This window comes from Oryzias latipes, chromosome 9, assembly GCF_002234675.1.
Source record: "Oryzias latipes chromosome 9, ASM223467v1".
NCBI classification, from domain to species: domain Eukaryota; kingdom Metazoa; phylum Chordata; class Actinopteri; order Beloniformes; family Adrianichthyidae; genus Oryzias; species Oryzias latipes.
Window position 1 is genome coordinate 19,444,881 of NC_019867.2, and position 20,583 is coordinate 19,465,463.

A 20,583-nucleotide genomic window follows, 5' to 3' on the forward strand; every position below is an offset into this window, starting at 1 on the left:
TTTCCCTCTGCAGTCAGACTCATGAACACCTTTTAACTCCTACCCCCCTTAAACTTCACTTCTATGTCCAGTCAGTCACCAGCCCACTACCTGCACCTTGATCATTCTCAGTTTGCACCGTTTTTGGCACTGTTTTGCACAACTTACTCTATTTATTTATTGTTCTGACCATTGTGTCATTTTACATTTTTGCTTACTGTAGTTCTTTTGTTTTATGTTGCACACTGGCACCGAAGCAAATTCCAATTCTGTGAAACTTCACTGAATATGGCAATATACACTTCTTGAATCTTGAATCTTGAATATGAAACCATCTCTAAGCAGCTTGAAGTTCCTGTGACGACAGTGGCACATATTATTCAGAAGTTTAAGACCCAGGGGCAATAGCCAACCTCCCTGGACGTGGCCGGAAGAGGAAAATTGATGACAAATTGAGGAGACAGATGGTTGGAACTGTATCCAGAGAGCCCAGAACAACCTCCAAAGACATCAAAGGTGAACTCCTAGATCAAGGTACATCAGTGTCAGATCACACCATTCATCGTTGTTTGAGCCAGAGTGGACTTCATGGGAGACGACCAAGGAGGACACCACTGTTGAAAGGAAATCATAAAAAAACGAGACCGGAATATTCAAAAATGCATGTTGACAAGCCACAAAGCTTCTGGGAAAAAATCCTTTGGACAGATGAGACAAAACTGGAGCTTTTTGGTAAGGCACATCAGCTCTACGTTCGTAGACTCAAAAATGAAGCATACAACGAAAACAAACACTGTCCCTACTGTGAAACATGGAGGAGGCTCAGTTCTGTTTTGGGGTTGCTTTGCTGCATCTGGCACAGGGTGTTTTGAAGTTGTGCAAGGTCAAATGAAATCTCAAGATTATCAAGGCATTGTGGATAGAAATGTGCTGCCTAGTGTCAGAAAGCTTGGTCTCAGTCGCAGGTCATGGGTCTTCCAACAGGACAAAGATCCAGATCACACAGCCAAAAACACCTAAGAATGTCTTAGAGAAAAGCTTTGGACTATTCTGAAGTGGCCTTCTATGAGCCCAGATCTGAATCCCATTGAACATCTGTGGAAGGAGCTGAAACATGCCATCTGGAGAAGACACCCATCCAACCTGAGACAACTGGAGCAGTTTGCTCATGAGGAGTGGGCCAAAATACCTGTCGACAGGTGCAGAAGGCTCATTGACAAATACAGAAACCCTTTAATTGCAGTGATTGCCTCAAAAGGTTGTGCAACAAAATATTGAGTTCTGGGTACCATCATTTTTGTCCAGCCCTATTTCATTACATTTTTTTTTAATAATTCTGTTAATCAACAACTCAAAAGTAATGGCTGATTTTGATTGTTTAATTTTCAATTAATTTTAATTTATCGTTACTTTTAAACATTTCAAGTCATTTCAGTGAGCAATGTGGACTTTCTTTCCTTAACTGAGGGGTACCAACAGTTTTGTCCACCACTGTATATTCAAAAATGTAATTAAATTTAATGTGCCAGTATAAGGATTGATCTTGAATAAAACAACATTTGAGCTTTTTCATCGCTAAGACATATAACGAATTTTCCTGCCAGTTTATCCATCTCCAGCCTCGATTCCTGCGCAGAGAAAAGGGTTGTGTGGGATTCACCTCTCAGTGCTCAGGGGAACAAACAAAGACCCGAATAGAGCTGAATAATCCCCTTCACTATTGGAGTCCATCTGTTTTGGTTTTCATTTTTCTGCATTATTAGTGCTTATTGGTACATGGGCTAGGAATGTAGCCAGGGTGTTTGAAGTCAAGGAGGAAAGTAATGCCAGGGGCATAAGCTGAAGGAATGGTGACCTTAAGGTCTAACAAAAGCCAGTACTCCTAACCTCCAGGAGCCTCTCCCTTGATGTTGGAATTCAAAATCCTGCGCTGTTTCTGACCCTAGGCACCAGGGACATTGCAGAGTTGGCTTTTTGTGAAGTCATTGAAAACAGCCCTTAATAGTGATACATAATCTACATGTAAATCTCTGCCATCACAAGACACACTCATAGTACTTATCCCAATGATTTTTTTTTTAGAATAAACTGCAGCCACATCCCATTAATGTCCTGCTTGCTTATCCCTAACACAAGGAAAGGTTCAAACTCTGAGACGTAAAAATCTTGTAAATGTCTGCTGCCACATTTGTAGTGTCAATAGGGGGCGACCCCCCTGGCTTCCGGAAAAGCAAGACTAAATAGACCACAAAAAAATAAAAAACTTAAGTCTTAGGATCTTGTTTGGAGTTTTTATCCACAGACATTCCTAGAAACTTCAAGACATATAATGATTCTACCTCTGTTTTATAGTAAGGTGCACATATGTGTATTGCACCGGGCGTCCGTAGTGCAGCGGTAGGGCAGTCAACCCATGATCGTGAGATTGCAGGTTTGATTCCTGCTTTGCAAGACACTGAATCCCACCATGCCTCTGGTGGTGCAAGTGTTTGGCAGCAGAGCCACCACCAGTGTGTGAATGTATGGGTAAATGGGACTGTGACTGTAAAGTGCTTTGGGCCTTTTATAAGAAGCCAGAAAAGCACTATATAAGTATTTCCCATTTACACCTTTAAAACTGATCACTGAGTAGAGGAGTAGACTAAAGCTAAGTGTAATATTATTTTATTTTTAAAAGTGTAGTAAAAACACAGTAATTTTCTCTCAAAATCCAGAGTTTAAAGGAGAAAAATATATTTTTATAACCTGGTGTGGAAGATGTCCAGTACCAATGTCAATTTGTGATATGATTTACGATCCCTGATGTTTTCTTCTTAAATATCTTAGTTTTAGTCAGTCACAACTGACAATGAAAGTCTGAATAGATCATTTTAGAAAAACAAAAAAAACAATAAATTGTTGGATAGTCCTTAACTATTAGAAAGGATTGCAAGTATTTCTATGCCTCTTCTATAAATGGTATTTACAGAGAACAGGGTGTAAGCAAGTACCCTTGAAAAAGATGAATAGAATGAACGACCTTGGAAGAATTCCAGGCAGCTCATTGGAGTGATAACCTGTTTACACCTCACAATGGACTGTTCAGCCCAATTAACTCACCTGTTCTGCGACCTATTTAAAGAACCAGGCATGTGCTTTACATCCTCTGTCATCCATTTCCGCGTGCGCTGCATTTTGCATTTGTCGCCCCCACCCTCCTCCCCGGCTCCCACATGTGAGCTACGTTAGGGGTAGTTTTATACCCAAAGTTTTTTTTATTTTATTTTTTATGGAAGACCTTGTTTTTATTGTATCTGAACGGAGCCCTATGCCAAACTAAAAGAATTCTAGAAAATAAATAATTCTTTAATGCATGAGTTGTCTGACTAATATGATTTTATCAATCATTGTCTTTCTGTGTCTTATTTAGGACAATAGGGAGAAGCTAACACTCAAAATAAAAATTTTTACAGCCAGCCTTCATTTAAATGTTTATTGTGTGTGCGGGGGGGGGGGGGGGGGGGGTTGAATCAAGTTGAATCAAAAGCTTGAAATTGCACAAATATAAGTTGTGTTATACATGGCTGGATATTTTTATGAATTTCAGAATTGCACAAAAGGCAACATGAATAAATAACAACTTCAAACAGTTTGTTTAATAACAGGTTGATCAAGTATTTCAATTCTTTCTTGGAGGTGTTCCCTCTGTTCTTAATGACTCAAGCTTATTTGTCTGCATCAACGCCATGCTGGAACACATTGTACTTCCACATCCTTGTCTGCTTCCACTGAGCATAGTACAGCTGAAAGCGATGTGTCATTTTAAAAATGGCAAGAAATAGCCAAATAACTGTGGAAATGAGATATGGCATCAGATTACTGAAAATTGTTGATTTATTTTACTGAAAAACTGTAGCAAAAAGTCAAGGTGTCCATGACAACCCCTTTTTTACTATCAAAAAATAACCCACAAACTTTGACAGAAAGAGATCTACATTCCTGAAGTCACAAATGAATCAGAGGACTGGTTCTCTGAGGGTTAACATGTAGATGATAGCTAACTCACAGGGCTACAGCTTCATGCGCAATCTAACAGTGGTCTAAATGAAAACTACGAGCTGCAGGGTTGACAGGATGAGTTACAGAAAGAAAGACATTGTTGAGATGTGAAAAAATGAGACAAAGTGGCTTGCCAAAGAAAAAAAAAACAAGGTTACTTGACCACTGAAGACTGGGAGAAGGTGTTGTGGACAAATGAATCCAGACTTGAAATCTTTGGTTCAACAGTGAAACACAGAGGAGAAAGTGTAATTCATTATAAGGGACTGTTTTTTTGGTTCCAAGGTTGGGGACCTGTTTAGCATTAAAAGCGATTGAATTGTGCTTTGAAGTACTTGTGCTGTATGGTGTGTTGTTATGTAATGTCAAATTGTGAGTTTTAGTAAATGTATTTATTTTTGATACATTTCTATTAATTCCTTTACTGAATTACTGTTATTTTTTTTATTTTTTTCAACACAGAAACCACAGCAAACTTCAGGTCTGTGAAAGCTGTGGCCCAAGAGGCAGTTGACAGCCATTTGGCAACTTTTCCTTACAAACCTTAATGTACCTTTTCATCCACTAAAGGATCATTAAGTTGTTATCTCCAGTTAAAGCATCTAAAACAAAACTATCATCTAAAACGGAGCTCTAGCCCATCAAACTTAAAATAGGCTTCACTGTGGACTGATTAAAATGAGATCTGATGGGTTAAAAAACAATATCCATTGATTGAGTCAAGTTTGCTGCTGGACCTGTCACGGTGAGGAGGCTCGAAAGCCGGTTGGACCCAGATGCAGAGGCAGGAGGCAAGGATCAGGGCTAGTGGGTTTTAATACACCAAAAGAACAAACAAAAAGCGCTGCAGAGCAGGATGACAGAACCCAAACGAAAACTCACTGTGGCGTGGCGAGGAACAAGGGACTTGACAGCAAGACATGAACACCATAACAGGGGTAACTAATGGACCAACACTGGAGGAAGGCAGAGACCAGACTTATATACAGACAGGGCAGACAAGACACAGGTGGACACGATCAGGGCTGATGGGGACCAAAGGAAGTAAAACTCAAGAAAACAGACAAGACAGGAGACTTTCAAAATAAAACAGGAAACAGAAACAAGACAGAACAAGGACCAAAAACAAGACAAGTTCAAATCATGACAGGACCAACTTAAAAAACAATTAAGGACCCATGTCAAAATTGGCTTTGTGCAAATTGAAACTTGAAGATTTCGTTATTACAAAACTCTTTGAGCAGCCAGGTGGAGGTGAGAATTACAAAGCTGTGCTGCACAAAACAATCAACCTTTTTTGTTTTTTGGGTGAAGCTATGTTCACACTGCCCTCGTCAGCTCTTGTTTAAGTGGCCACTTCCAATAAAAAGTCTATGCAAACACCTGTGTTTGCTTCTGTGTTCAAAACGTTCCCGTTAACGCTGAGTTACGCACATTTTAAAAATGGTTTTTGGGCTCAACAACAAAATGCACTGTGGAAAGTTAAACCACATATAACTTTTACCAATCATAGACTAGGATTTGTTAGTGATTTATGGATCATGTCTTTTTTCTTTCATAGAAGTGCAAACCGCTTCTAAACACCAGTACAACACCAAACACAGTACCTTAATTTCTTCCTTCACTGCATTCATAAACCTCCTCTTTGGTCTTCCTCTAAAGCTCTTGCCTGAAAGTTTTAGACTCAGCATCCTTCTACCAGTGCAATCACCATCTCTCCTCTGGAAATATCCAAACCATCTCAGTCTGCTCTGTCCGACTTTATCTCTGGAACCTCTAACATGTGCTGTCCCTCTGATGTATTCATTCCTGATCCTTTCCACCCTGGTCACTCCAAAAGAGAACCTCAGCATCTTCATCTCTGTTTTGTACACCTTCACCACAGTTTTGTACGTTTCCTTTGATTTGAGCAGAAACCCTTCTTTTACACGTCACACATGACATTTTTCTCTACCCATTCCAACCTGCCTGAACTCACTTCTTTATTTCTTTTTCACACTCTCCATTGGACTGTTGAGCCTTGATACTTAAAATTCTCCCTTTCTTTAATTAAGTCCCTCTCATTCACACACATGTACTCAATCTTAGTGCGGCTAACCATCATGGCCCTCCTTTCCAGAGCAAATCTCCACCTCTCTAGCTTTTCCTCCACCTGTTCCCTACAAATCACAATATCATCTGCAAACATCAAAGTCCATGGTGATTCCTTTTTAACCTCATCTGTCAGCCTGTCCATCACTATTGCAAATAAGAAGAGGCTCATAGCTGATCCCTGATGTAAGCCTACCTCCACCTTGAACTTATCTGTCATTCCTAGAGAACTCCTGACTTTCAGCCCTCATACAAGTGAGCATAAGTCCCTTTTTTGTTAGACCTTTAACACTTCAACTTTCAACTTACGCTGCATCTCCCTGTACTCCTGTCTACTCTCCGCAGTTCTCTCAGTGTCCCACTTCTTCTTACCTAGCCTTTGACTCTATATACACTCCTACACCTCCTCATTCCACCACCAAGTCCAAATCAATCTAATGCCCTACACTGGTGCAGCTGCCTTCATAATGTCCTGCTCACCACCACCTCTCTGCCAGAACATCAGAGATTAGTCTGCTCTCCTGCTTGAATAATTTAAAACCCTTTACTTACCATCTTACTCACCTGTGTTTTCCTTCCGGGTTCCAACATCTGGGTCTGTCTTGCCTAGCTTGCCATGACAAGGGGATGGCATTTTCGTTTTCACATCTCCCTCTCAAAAAGTGTATCATAATTCAATTCCAGTCAGCATTTCCAGAAGGAAGGTGTGATTACGTCAGTGCTCACTCTTCTACTGTGTTGTTAGACTACCTGCAAACAGTGCTGCCAGATTGGGCGTTTTTTTTTTTTTTTTTTTGTATTACTTTATTTTTATTCGTTTTTGTTACATGTAAACAAAATACAAACCACAACAACAATCAAAAACAAGGGTCAAATCTAGATGCCTTTTATGTCAATTTGTTGTAAAGTGTCCATTTTTCCCATTTTCGGTGTAATTGTGCCTCTTGCAGTCTCAGCCTGTATGTTATTTTTTCTGTTGAATAGATGTTGTTAATTGTTCAGATTGGACGGTTTTGGTTCTAAATTGCAGGTAAAGATGGCTTTGGCCAGGGACCCGTAATTTAGGTTAGGTGGGTTTTATTTTCTCATGAAAATATAGTAGCGGACTAAGTTAGGCTGGGTGGCTGTTGGGGTTCCACTAAGCTTCTCTGTACTGGAGGTCCGTGAACGCACCGTGCCGCGTATGGGAAGAGCTACCAGCTAATTTTTTTAGCCTGATCGCTACATGAAGCGCCGTCTGTGTTAATCCCACTTTTGACACCAAGCAGCTGGACGGACTGTGGTCCGAAGCCTCCTCCGGAGCACACATCGTGACAAAGCACCTTCCCCCGCCTGCAAACACGAAGTTACGAGTCCAGCTGCACTGATCAGAGACATGGTTCACTCGTGCGGAGCACCTGCCACACCGAGGTGAAAAAACATTTTGAAGGGTTGATTTTTTTTTTTTGAATTTTTGAGTCATTTGATGCAGTTACATTGTGAACATGAAAAACCATTTCTGTTAATCCATTTTAATTGTCAACTTAGATATTTCTAATTGAATTTTGTTACACATGTACTAGAGAACCTTTGGAAAATATAATGTCAAACACCATTTTCTTTATCATTTTGCCTAAGTGACAAAATAGCGGTGAAGAAAACGAAAAAGCGGTTTGGCGGATTGCTTTTTAATTTAAAACTTGAGTCAACGAATGCAGCTTCATTCTTAAACTGAAAAAGCATTTCTGGTATTGACTTTTATTTTTAATTATGCAACAGAAACGCTTTCATACTTATTTAGTTTGGCAAAGATATTACATCGGATGCCCTTCCTGACACAATCCTCTGTATTTATCCGGGCTTGGGACCGGCACAATGAGACCCTGGCTTGGGCCCCCTCGTGGGTACATTAAACACAATTTTCTCTGTGTCTCCAAAAGGTCTAAATCATGTCTTCAAAAAGTGCATTGCATTTTTTAAATAACTGGTTTTATTGGAGTAACCTGAGGAAGAAAGACTCACTCACAAGTTCTGTCTGACTGGAGTTCAACTCTGATGTTGCAGAGTAGATATACTTGAGCTGTTAACTGTATACATGTATATGGTTTGACAAAACCCGCCTGTGAGGGGGATAAATCACTTGCCAGTGTACACGGAGAGTGGAGCGAGGACAGTAAATCTGTAAGTCAACAGAAGTCTAAACCAAACCTTGAGGAATTATGTCTTTGGCACACATCCTGTCAACTGAACCAATTTCACTGTAGACTCTTAGGATCCGCTGAGTGGTTTTAAAGTCAGCATGGACATTTTTTAATGTATATACTTTCAATTTAATTTTAGCCTACGTTACATTAATTATCTGTTTGGTCAAATTATGAACCAGTAAACTACGGCAGACTATTAGGGCCACCATAAAAGATAAAAATGAAATGCATATACAAGAATAAAGTGGTAGAAGGATGTGAAAATTAAAATTTACTAAAATAGTTTAAATTATGATTTGCTTCGCTTTTTCAAAAATAAAGTTGGTTGTGTAAGCCTCCATCCACATTATGTGCCAAACAAATCAATGCAGCCATTTATGGTGATGCCACAGGCCTTCAGTTTATTATAGAAGTTGCATTGAGTCATTATTTAAAGTAAAATGCATTTCTCAATTGACAATTCAATTTGTAATTTGATCATGCAATTTGAAAAGGCAGATAGAAAAAAAATTATTAAAATCAATTGCATTTTAAGTTTACAATTCAATGGTTTGCTTAAAATTTATTTTAAAATGACTTCAAATCTAATGCTTTGGTGTTTTTGTATCAAGGTTTAAATGGAATTGCAAAACAGCGCCCCCTTTGTGCAATGCAATTTTATTTGCATAGCATTATGCTTTATATATGTAAAAATAAAAATTGTAATGCAAACTGTCAGACGCTCATCAGGGTAGAACCATGAAATCAAAAACCCATGGTATTTTAAAAATGCAATGGTGGGGTGGGGGGCTTGTCGGCCCTGTCCTGTGGGGGGGCGTTCTGGGGGGGAGGGGGGGCCCATTATTAGTACGGGTCGGGGGGGCTAACGGGTCGGGGTCTCCGCTGAGGCAATCAGTGGTTGCCTCGGCCGGTTGGCCTCCTCGGTCCCGTCGAGGCCTGACCAGAGCTCTTCCAGGGCCGGCGTCTGGGGGTGGGGGCCTGGGCTTGCTCCGGGGGGGGGGCGACGCTTTCTGGCTCCTCTCTCTCTGTGTGGGGCGGGTGGTGCCGGGCCTAGGGTGTCGGCGCCTCCGGGGGTGGGCCCCTGGGCTGGGTGGCCCTGGCCCCTTTGCTGGGGGTGGGCTGGGGGACGGCTGTTTGACCACCGGGGGACAGTCTACCAGCTGTCCCCAACTTACCCCCTTCCTTATATAACCTCATATTAGGGTGAGGGGGTGGGGGGTCTAGCCTGCGATGCGCCTTGGGGGGGGGCTACTTGGGAGTGGCCCCCCTCCTATGGTTGCCGTATGGAGTGGGCCCCCCCTCTTTCGGTTTTATTTGCACCTTAGACATGTAGGGTCCTTGGTAGGGGGGGTGCTTGGACATCACTGCAAGCAAGCAGCAGATGTCCTCCTGGCACCCTACCCGCCAATTTTAACCGCACCTTAGACATTTAGGGCCCCTTGGTGTGGAGGGTGAGGGGACATCACTGTGAGTAATCAGGAGATGTCCCCTTAGTGCCCTACTCGCCAATTTTAACTGCACCCCCCTTAGTACACACACCCCTCCCCTTTCAATATATACATTCAAACATAAACACACACACATGCACACAAACACCCTCTCAAGCACCCATACACGCACACACATTTTACAAGGAAGGTGGGACCTGGGTCCATCTGTCCCCTACCCCTTCCCTGGTGGGGGGTGTGGGCCCCTTGGCGATGGCGGCCGTGTCCCTTGGGTGCCGGCTCCCTGGGCCCGGCGGTGCTCTCTCCGCGCGGTGGGGGGGTTCATATTACACCAGAGCCGGGGGTGTTCGTGTCCCTGGGGGGTGGGTCCTGGTCCTTGCCCCTGGGCGCTGGGCCCCGCCAAACTTCCAACATGGCCGAGCCTGGTCGGGCCATATTTATAACACCCCTTGTGGGCCGCCCTTTTTTCCCCGGGGTTCCCCCCTCCTGGGCGGGGGCGGCGGGCCCCTGCCTTGCTCCTACCTGGACCAACCGTGGGCCGGGTGGGTGGCTGCCTGGAGTGCGGAGCGGGTCTCCCTTGGGGGGTCCTGGCTCGTACCTGGGGTCGGGGCGGGGGGATGCCCGCAACTCCTGGGTGGTGGTGGGGTGCTCGTCTGGGGCTGTGGGCGTCCCTCTCCGGTGGGGCCCTGCGTTGGGCTCTTCCGGCGCGGCGGGGGGCTGCTTTCCTGGCTGGGCTGGGGCGGCGCTCTCTTTCTCTCTGCGCCTCCCTGCTCTCTGGCTCTGGGGGCCTCACGGCGGTCCTGCTGGCCCTGGCCTGGGTGGCGGTCTTGGTCGCCCGGGGGGCGGTTGTTCCCTGCCTGTTCCCGTGTGGCGTTGGGGGAATTCCGGCTGCCACTGCTGCTGTGGCGGGGGTATGGGTGTGGGGGTGGCTGGGCGCTCCTCCTCCTTCTTTTCACATTCCACCATCCATTTTAGAAGAACATAAACACTCACCTGAGCACAGGTGTTGGCTCACCTTTGCACTAATAGTTTGCATGATTGAATGAATGAAAGATTTCACACTAGTTGGTTTAAAGGCATAGGTATGCGTTCGTGAACACTATCTGTTTTGTGTGCATGTTGACATGTGGACATTTTTGCGGCTAGCAGGTGTGTTGATAATATTTGAGTCTGTGTGAACAGGCCCCGCCCTTTTTGTACTACATTTGAACCGTACCGTAACGATAAACAACCAGTAAGCCTGTCTGCTCTATGCTGCTTCATGGTCTTACCCCCTTTCCCCTCCGATTATCACCCTCCTACCCCCCCCTCTCTCTTACGTCCCTCTCTCTTCTTCCCTCCTTTCTTTTTCCGTCCGGTCCAACACCAAAGATTTTCAAACATGATTGAAATTAATAAAGTTTGGCCTCAATTACAAAAGGGGTTTATTCAGACATACCTTTGGTTTGTCTGAAGATGAATAACCCCTCTTGTTAAAATAAAATATGTCCAACACATATGGAGTTATTTCAGTCTCAATAATCAGAAATGCACACAACCGGTTTCACAAATACACACGCTCCGATTCACAAATGTCATTTTATGCAAACGTGAAAAATAAATTCGGAAATACACACCCTGTGTTTCACAAACACACACATTGTGTTTCACACATGCACACTAAATGTTTTACAAATGCACAATGAGTGTTTCTCACAAATGTGCACACTGTTTTTCACAAAAACATTTTAGAAATTCACAATAAATATATCAGAAATGCACAGTAAGTGCTTCACAAACGTGATTTTTTGGTACACATGTGATGTGAACTCACAGATCATTCGAATTGCAGACTGTGCATTCAAAATCCCGTTCTCGTTTGTGAATCTCCCCGTGTGTGTGAGAGATTTTTCTACAGTGAATATTGAGACTCATCTGACGGAGCGGGTCGACTAATCTCACCATTGGCTAGTGAATCTGTCAATCAAACTCATCGGCAAAGCAGGCGGGTTCGCTTTTAGCCAATCGAATGGCCCCTTACACTTTCTCTACGCTTTCTGCAGGTGGCAAAAGCCCCGCCCATATTTGATTCTGTACCAGTCGGTCGTTAGCGTGTTAGCCCTAGCATGGCTTGTCGGTTTATTGCCTTCGGTTGTCAAAAATGACTGGCTTGTGCAACTTTTCAGTGGACCTGGGAGCAAGGCAACAGTGGTTGAATGCAGTTGACATAGAATCCATCGAACTCTGTACTGGTCGTGGGATTTACAATGAACGTTTCACTCGGGATCGTTTGTACGTTATTCTCTTAGCTTTCATGCTAGCGTCATTTCAACACTCAGACACGGTTTGGATCATATGAAGGTGGAGGAGAAAAATCTGCAACTTCCACAGAAGGTTTTGTGGAGAAACTGGCATCACTTTGCTCCGTACCACGCAGTGGGACTACATTACCTCAAGTTCATCTCACTGTCAATCACAGATACCCAATACACCTCCCCTGCTCAGCCCGAAGTCACTTTGCTGGACCTTAATTTTACTTTTTTAATAACACAAATGTCATTGATTTTATATTGTAACCATATACATATACACCTCTTGACCAGGTCACCCTTGCAAAAAAGATCCTCATCTCTCTGGGTTTTATAGCTGGTTAAATACTACACAACAAAAGATGGTCATAGAACAACAAAGTGCAAACATTCACCCTTTATTGCAGAGTAAAATTCAGAGAAAACATGGACAGATTAAAACATCAAAATTTAAGCAAATGTGGGATCTCTACTGATTTGAATTTTATTTAAACTGGAACTAATTTTCATAACTTCCTTACATACAATGAAGTCCCTTGAACAATACAGCAGTATTGATTTGAACTCTGTCTTCCTCCCCTCAGTCTCTCTTCTTCTGTATGTAATTATGTCGCCTAAATTAAGTTCTAAACAAACGGGACAGTAAAGATGTAATTCCACTCCCAAACGGTCTGAATTAAACAATGGGTTGATGTCGTCTTGCAGTTCCAACATTTGTGGACCCAAAAGGTGACTGTCCCATACCAGGACATTGATCCCAGGATGAGGTTCAGCCATGGATCCACTCTCCTCCCATTCAATCTCTGGAACCAGCATACCCTGACAAAAAAAAAAAAAAAAAAAAAAAAACTGTTTATGAACAGCACTGTTTTTTTTTTGTGTTTTAGATTATGTAGGAACAGACACCCACTAATAATAACTTATATTGTTGCTGGCAGGCAGACCTCATATCTCCATAACTGATTATAATTTGCAAATAAGTGATCCTTAACAAAGTAGTGACATTAGTACATATGATGGCTCATAATGCCATGCATTGTGATGCATTTTGAACTTGCAGATGTGCTATTCTTCCTACAAACAAACAATTTAGGGAAATTGTTTGCACCACACAACAATAATACTTTTCATTCATTTTTGATGAAAATTCCTTGTAGTCATTGTGATTTCATCATACTGTTCTTGATACTTTCCACTTTAGTCGAACTGCACACAAATCAGTTGTCCAGTACAGTGAGATTAAATAAAGCAGTGTTTTTCAACCAGTGTGTGTGCCGCGGCACAATAGTGTGCCGTGGGAGATGGTCAAGTGTGCCGTGGGGAATTGCCCTACTTCACTGATCTAAAACCATTTCCCATCTCCAGGAAATCAGCTCTTTGTTCATCCAAACAGGCACTGATAAAACACTGAGTAGTTAAGAATATGAGAGATCTTAAAATGACTTTTTCTTTGTGTTTATTTAATTCTATAAAATACATTTTGATAAGGTTGACGGTGCCGCGATTTAGCTGCAGCTATAACTGTGTAAGGAAAAGTCCCGCCCCTTTAACTGTCTCCGCCAATCATTCTTGAAGGCTTAATCACATGTCATCAGTCTGACAATCAGAAGTGGTTAAAGTCTTCACTTCCTTGTTCTTAATTCTGCTGGTAAAGTCTCTCAGTTCTAACAAAAATACCAGCTAAAGCTCGTCTTTAGCGGTGTAACTTTCCACAGATTCCGGTGTCAGACCGTGGAACAAGAGAACAAAGGTTGAAAAACACTGAAATAAAGCACTTACCCGGGGATCAGAAACAGGGTTCTGGGTCAAGCCCAACTGCCACAGCTGATTTGGTGTCATGCTTTGCTCCGTCCTGATTGGATGGCTGTCCCACGCGTCACTAAACACATCCAAACTGGCCTGAATGCGTGGTAGGAAAATATAGTGGCAGCAGAATACGTGATGTTACTGATATTGAGCAAGTCTTGGTCCTCAGGAGAGTGCAGGATGTTGTAATATAAACCAGTAACACTCATGAAGACATCACACCAGAGGGGCTCAATCCTGTATTTGGAAAAAAGCAAAAAGAAATATTATATTGTCAGATTTATTTTTAATACATCATTCACTTTTATGTATATATTAAAGCGTCTAAAACTAGGTTCAACTCACCGTTGATTGTGTGTACACTTTTGCTGCAATGAAGCTGTTTGTGTCAGTTCTACGTACTGTGAGCATTTACTCGGCTGTGCCCACATGTTCTCCTCCGTGATCTCCTCTCACCCTGACAATAACATGAAAATCATGTCTCAAACACATAATTACAAATGCATCGCCAATAGGGTACACATCAATTTAAAATGTAATGTTCTTATGTATGATGCCAATAAGTAGAATTTCTAGGTTAGATAAATTGCAGGAGTGGGTTACATGTATCTCTGGGGGAAACATTGAGGTGAGAGAGACTGTTAAGGGGGGGGGGGGGGGGGGGTGTAAAATGTTATCCATGAGGGGAAAGAGTTTTAGAGTTGCCTTTGTTTTCAGAGGAGTCTAAAAAAGTTATTTTATTTTTGTACAAATAACCAAGTGCTTATACTGCCTGATATGTGAATGAAATATTTCTTTATGAATAACATGAATACCTCAGAGGAAAGCCATAAACGTTCACAGCGTCACTGAAGAAGGCCAAGTCTGCACAGTTGTTGTCTGCTATCTTCAGGTATAAGATCTATGGAATACAAGTACAAATACTTTCAACTGACAGATATTTACAGGGGCAAAAATGCTAAATTCCCAATTGATAGGTAAAACAGTAATACAATAGGATGATAAAATATGAAATAGAAGGGTATTTAATAATCCCTGAGGACATTTTTTAAAAATGGCCATCTTAAAAAAACACATAAACACACATGCATTACAAATAGAAATATCACAAAATAAAAAGATTGATAAAAAAAGGTAAATAATTGGAAAATCAGTGGGTAAAATTGAAAGAAATTACTTGTAAGATGCCCTGCCAGAGAGTTGTATTGCCTGATGTCAGGAGGAACAAAAGATTGTCACGCTGTCACGCTTCAGTAATTCCTGGAGAATAAATAAAAACACGACAAACATGGATTAGATCATTTAGCTGTCTGAGATTAAATTACATCATTTTCAAATATTTGAAAGGGGAATTTTTTAAAACACTCTTGCTATGATAATTTGAGCTTGTAGTAAAGAACAGAGTTAAAAATAAACAATCACACTGATCACAGGAAGCCTGTGTGTAATACAGTAACTTCTACTCAAATCACTCTTGACAGCATATTTCTCCCATCCACCCTTTCTGTGACTACTTATCGACTACAAAACAGCCTAAAAACATAATGTTTGGGATTCTTGTCATTTCGTCATTGAAAGTAAAGATACGGGGAATTTAGTGGCTGTCACTCTGACACAATCTCACAGGGCTGGTCAGCACAATACGCGTTCTAACGTTAGAAACTTAATGAGGCTTCTTTCATTCAACAGTGGATTCACGTCTGTTATATTTAAAAAATGCCGTTTTCATGAATGTCATATGAATTAACTTTGTTGCACAATCCACCCCATCTTAAAGTCTGGGTTGTGAAAAGACTGTGTCTAACTTTAACCCGGCTCGCGTTTACATAAAGGCAGCACACGGAACAGCTAACTAGTTAGCATAGCATAGCATCAGTGTTTAAACAAATCCCCGTCTCTAAATCAATACTTTTTATTAAACTTTCTGTGCTGCTGTAAATCCGGCATGCTTTTCCCCTTAGTTCTATCTGAATCATGGTAGAACCTACAGATCATTGGCTACAGGCGCTAGCTTGAACCGAAACCGGCTTGAAGTTCACCCACAAAGGCAGACACAACTTGAGTCGAAAGCCGGCTAGTTTCGAGGCCCCTGGTTGGTTGTAGTTACTCGTGTTGTGTGAAGAGCTGGTAAAACTTGACAAAACCATAAGTCCTCCCCCGCTTTAAAACCATTAAAAAACTATGACCGCACAGGCAAAGCAAAGCTAAGCTAATTAGCGGTGGGGGTACTCTGCAAACGACTCGGCTGAAATGTTTATAAAGCATTCACACATGTCACTTGGCTAAGGAGAACGCTTCAACTTAGTATTCAAGAACATTACAGGATGTACAACGAGGGAATAATAATCAAATAAGTGCATTACTTACGGGCTGAGACTGATCCCGTTCGGAAGAACTCTCCGCCATGTTTGCCGCCCGCGTCCTCCCAACTGCTGTGCTGAACAGCTCCCTCCCTCGTCAGTTGAGAGTGAAGAGTGTAAGGGGCCATTCGATTGGCTAAAAGCGAACCCGCCTGCTTTGCCGATGAGTTTGATTGACAGATTCACTAGCCAATGGTGAGATTAGTCGACCCGCTCCGTCAGATGAGTCTCAATATTCACCGTAGAAAAATCTCTCACACACACGGGGAGATTCACAAACGAGAACGGGATTTTGAATGCACAGTCTGCAATTCGAATGATCTGTGAGTTCACATCACATGTGTACCTAAAAATCACGTTTGTGAAGCACTTACTGTGCATTTCTGATACATTTATTGTGAATGTCTAAAATGTTTTTGTGAAAAACAGTGTGCACATTTGTGAGAAACACTTATTGTGCATTTGTAAAACATTTAGTGTGCATGTGTGAAACACAATGTGTGTGTTTGTGAAACACAGGGTGTGTATTTCCGAATTTATTTTTCACGTTTGCATAGAATGACATTTGTGAACCGGAGCGTGTGTATTTGTGAAACCGGTTGTGTGCATTTCTGATTATTGAGACTGAAATAACTCCATAAACACAAGAGGCCCTCAGCTCTCATCTGTTTGCCTAGCTGTTGGACAGGACAAGTTAAAAAAAAAAAAAAAATGCAATTGATGTTGTTGCCATTTAATGGTTTCTTTTTTAAATATTTTCATAATAAATTGTAATTTTTAAAATTAAATTATAAACTGCAAAATGTATTTTCATATTCCAAGCCTGAATTGCATATTGAATTGTCAAATGAAAAATGCATTTTCAAAATACATGATTAAATTTCAAATTGAATTGTCAATTAAGAATTACACAACACTTATTATTATTATGACTCAATAAACCTTCCATAGTTTATCATATGAATCCATGTGCCAAACTGCATTTGCTCTCTGCAACTATACTGCTGACGATGTAAACGGTACAACCGTGAAAAATCCACTCGTTGGGGGGGCAAATTCTTTCTCTGAAGAGGCCCAGTTTCCTGCAAAGTCTTTTCAACGTCCTTATACTTTTAATAAAACGACTTTATTCTTATAAATGTTTTTCGTTTTTTAGTTTAATGGTGGCCCACTATACTGAGCTATACATAACCTTTCAGTAAGAGCCACAATGTTATGTTGAGCACTTCTGAAGGGTGTTTGTTTAATTTTGACTCACTACTTGGCCATCTCTTACATAATAATTATTATTTTTAGAAGTCAGAGGTCACTGACCTCAGCAAGAAACAGCAGCACAATCATCAGCTCATGATGATGATCCATACGGCTACATAAGAATATGATTTGTTTCTCCTATTTGTCAGTCCAATTCCTCCAGAGACAGAGCTCCTCTAATTGAGTTTTGATATGCACCGCATTGATTAGCCTCCTGCTCCGGCACACTTAACGGCAAGCAGACATTCTTTTGTGCGGCGCTCAGCCTTTTGGTGTTATTTTGACAGTTTTATTATGAGGAGCAAAACGGCCCAAACAAACACAGGATTAACGACCATCCCTCACCAGCCATTCAAAAGGTTAGTAAATCTCTCCATATGGATTTTTTGGTGTCTCTCCAAAATGTCATGGCTTAATTATTAACCGTGGGGCCATTTTGGAAAGAGATTTGCACTTTTACAATATTGTTGTGCCTCCGGATGTTAAGTGTTAAGAGTTCACTGAAGGCTATTGTCCTCCCTGTGTGTTTAATGAAGATGGATTTAGAGATGAAATGTTGAGTGTAATAAAGACAGCATGACCTTTAAGGTTTTGTCACAAAGTAACAAAACATAGGAACTTTAATTAAAAACAGAAAAAAATGTTTTCTTATAGAATTCAGTTAAGTGAATTTAAAATAGAATTAGTTTTGAGTAATGCAGTATCAGAAATATCTCCTATTGATAAATTCATTTAATAGGATTTTTCATTGAAAGTATCACTCTTAGTTTTCAGTGGATCACCTCTAACCAGCCGTGAACAACAAAGGTTGTGACCTCCCAGTGTGGCTGTTATGACTAAATATTGATTACACAATGGTAGGTCAGCTAAGTGGAGCCACCAGAGCTGAACAAGACCCTGTATTGTGGTGTTTTTTAGGAGTAATATTTGCTCTAATCCCAGTCTTAGCCCTGCCCTCTCCCCTGTCGACTAACATCTCTGCCGTGCACATCAGCACTCAGGATCAGGTTTCTCAGAACTCACTTTTACGGTGCAGCAGAACTAGCTTCTGGCATATTGTGGTTCTCCTAGTGTCGCCTCCTCTGGGGCACCAGCTGGCCGAGTCCCTGAACGACGCAGCAGGATCCGAGTTCATATTTTCCTCACTCCCACTGTCATGCATGTCATCAGACTCGCTGTGCCCACCTCCGTGAAGGCGCTCAACTGACTTCCTTTGCTGAAAAGCAAGACCTTAAAGGCTTTGAACCTGGAGACGGACCATGAGGAAAAACAGGTCAAGAACTTGAAGAAATGTACTGCCCCTCCTGGCTTCCACACCTTAGTTTTGATCTCCTATCCTTTTTTTCAAGATTTCCAATCAAAAGCTACTACATAATATTATCTGCTTCATTGAGCTGTGTCTGTTTCAATTCCTTTCTCAGTTGTAGTTATTTGTGCTGTTTAAGATATGTGTGTTACTAAGCAATCACGGATGCAGTTTATTTTTCTGGAGGCAAAACATAGCAGTGGTGATTCTTACGAAATGCAGGGACTTTTTATGATCATACATAAAAATGAAACTGATACAACTACAAAGCAGCTAGGGAGTGCTTTGAACTAGATTTTGTTGCTGAAACTGGTAGGTCTGTGTGTGCGTGTCTGTCTTGTTTGTGACAAACATTTAGCTTCCAAATAACTTGAACAAAAGTTGAGTTAAATTTAATCTGTCAAATATGATCAACAAAAATGAAGAGACTTTAGTATAAATTAAATCTTGATTACTTTAGCAAACACAGCAAATCAGACATATAAATATTATCATATATATCAATATATAAAAATACACATACAGGTATGAGATACTGTTTTTGCATTTTAAGAAAGTAAATTACTGATTCATTTTTGTCATTAAAATGACTATTGTCATTGTTTTAATCCTGTCTCTGATTTTTAATCTTGTTACAGTGAATTACTTAAGTCGGAGAAAATGCAAAATGTGGAAAATTACAGTGGTGGAAACAAAATTGATGGTACCCCTCAGTTAAAGACAGAAAGTCCACAATGCTCACTGAAATGACTTGAAACGTTCAAAAGTAACAATAAATTAAAATTGTTTGAAAATTAAGTAATCAAAATCAGCCATTACTGTTGAGTTGTTGATTAACAAAAGTATTAAAAAACCAAACTAATGAAATAGGGCTGGACAAAAATGATGGTACCTCCATAAAAGACTGAGAAATATTTACCCTGGGTGTCATGATGAACTCAGGTATGTCCTTTAATTGACATCACAGCTGTTTTCAAACCCATAATCAGTCAGTCTGCCTATTTAAAGGGAGACAAATAGTCACGTTGCTGTTTGGTGAAAAGGTGTGTACCACACTGAACATGGACAACAGAAAGCCAAGGAGAGAATTGTCCCAGGACATTAGAAACAAAATTATAGACTAACATCATAAAGGTAAAGGTTATAAAACCATCTCTAAGCAGTTTTAAGTTCCTGTTAAGACAGTGGCATATTTTATTCAGATGTTTAAGACCCAAGGGACAGTAGACGACCAAGGAGCACACCACTGTTGAAAGGAAATCAGAAAAAAGCCAGACTGGAATTTGCAAAAATGCATGTTGACAAGCCATAAAGCTTCTGGGAAAATACCCTTTGGACAGATGAGACAAAACTGGAGCTTTTTGGTAAGGCACATCAGCTCTATGTTCGTAGACTCAAAAATGAAGCATACAACGAAAACAAACACTGTCCCTACTGTGAAACATGGAGGAGGCTCAGTTCTGTTTTGAGGTTGCTTTGCTGCATCTGGCACAGGGTGTCTTGAAGTTGTGCAAGGTCAAATGAAATCTCAAGATTATCAAGGCATTCTGGATAGAAATGTGCTGCCTAGTGTCAGAAAGCTTGGTCTCAGTCGCAGGTCATGGGTCTTCCAACAAGACAACGATCCAAATCACACAGCCAAAAACACCCAAGAATGGCTAAGAGAAAAGCGTTGGACTATTCTGAAGTGGCCTTCTATGAGCCCAGATCTGAATCCCATTGAACATCTGTGGAAGGAGCTGAAACACGCCATTTGGAGAAAACAAATTGGAGACAACTGGAGCAGTTTGCTCATGAGGAGTGGGCCAAAATACCTGTGGACAGGTGCAG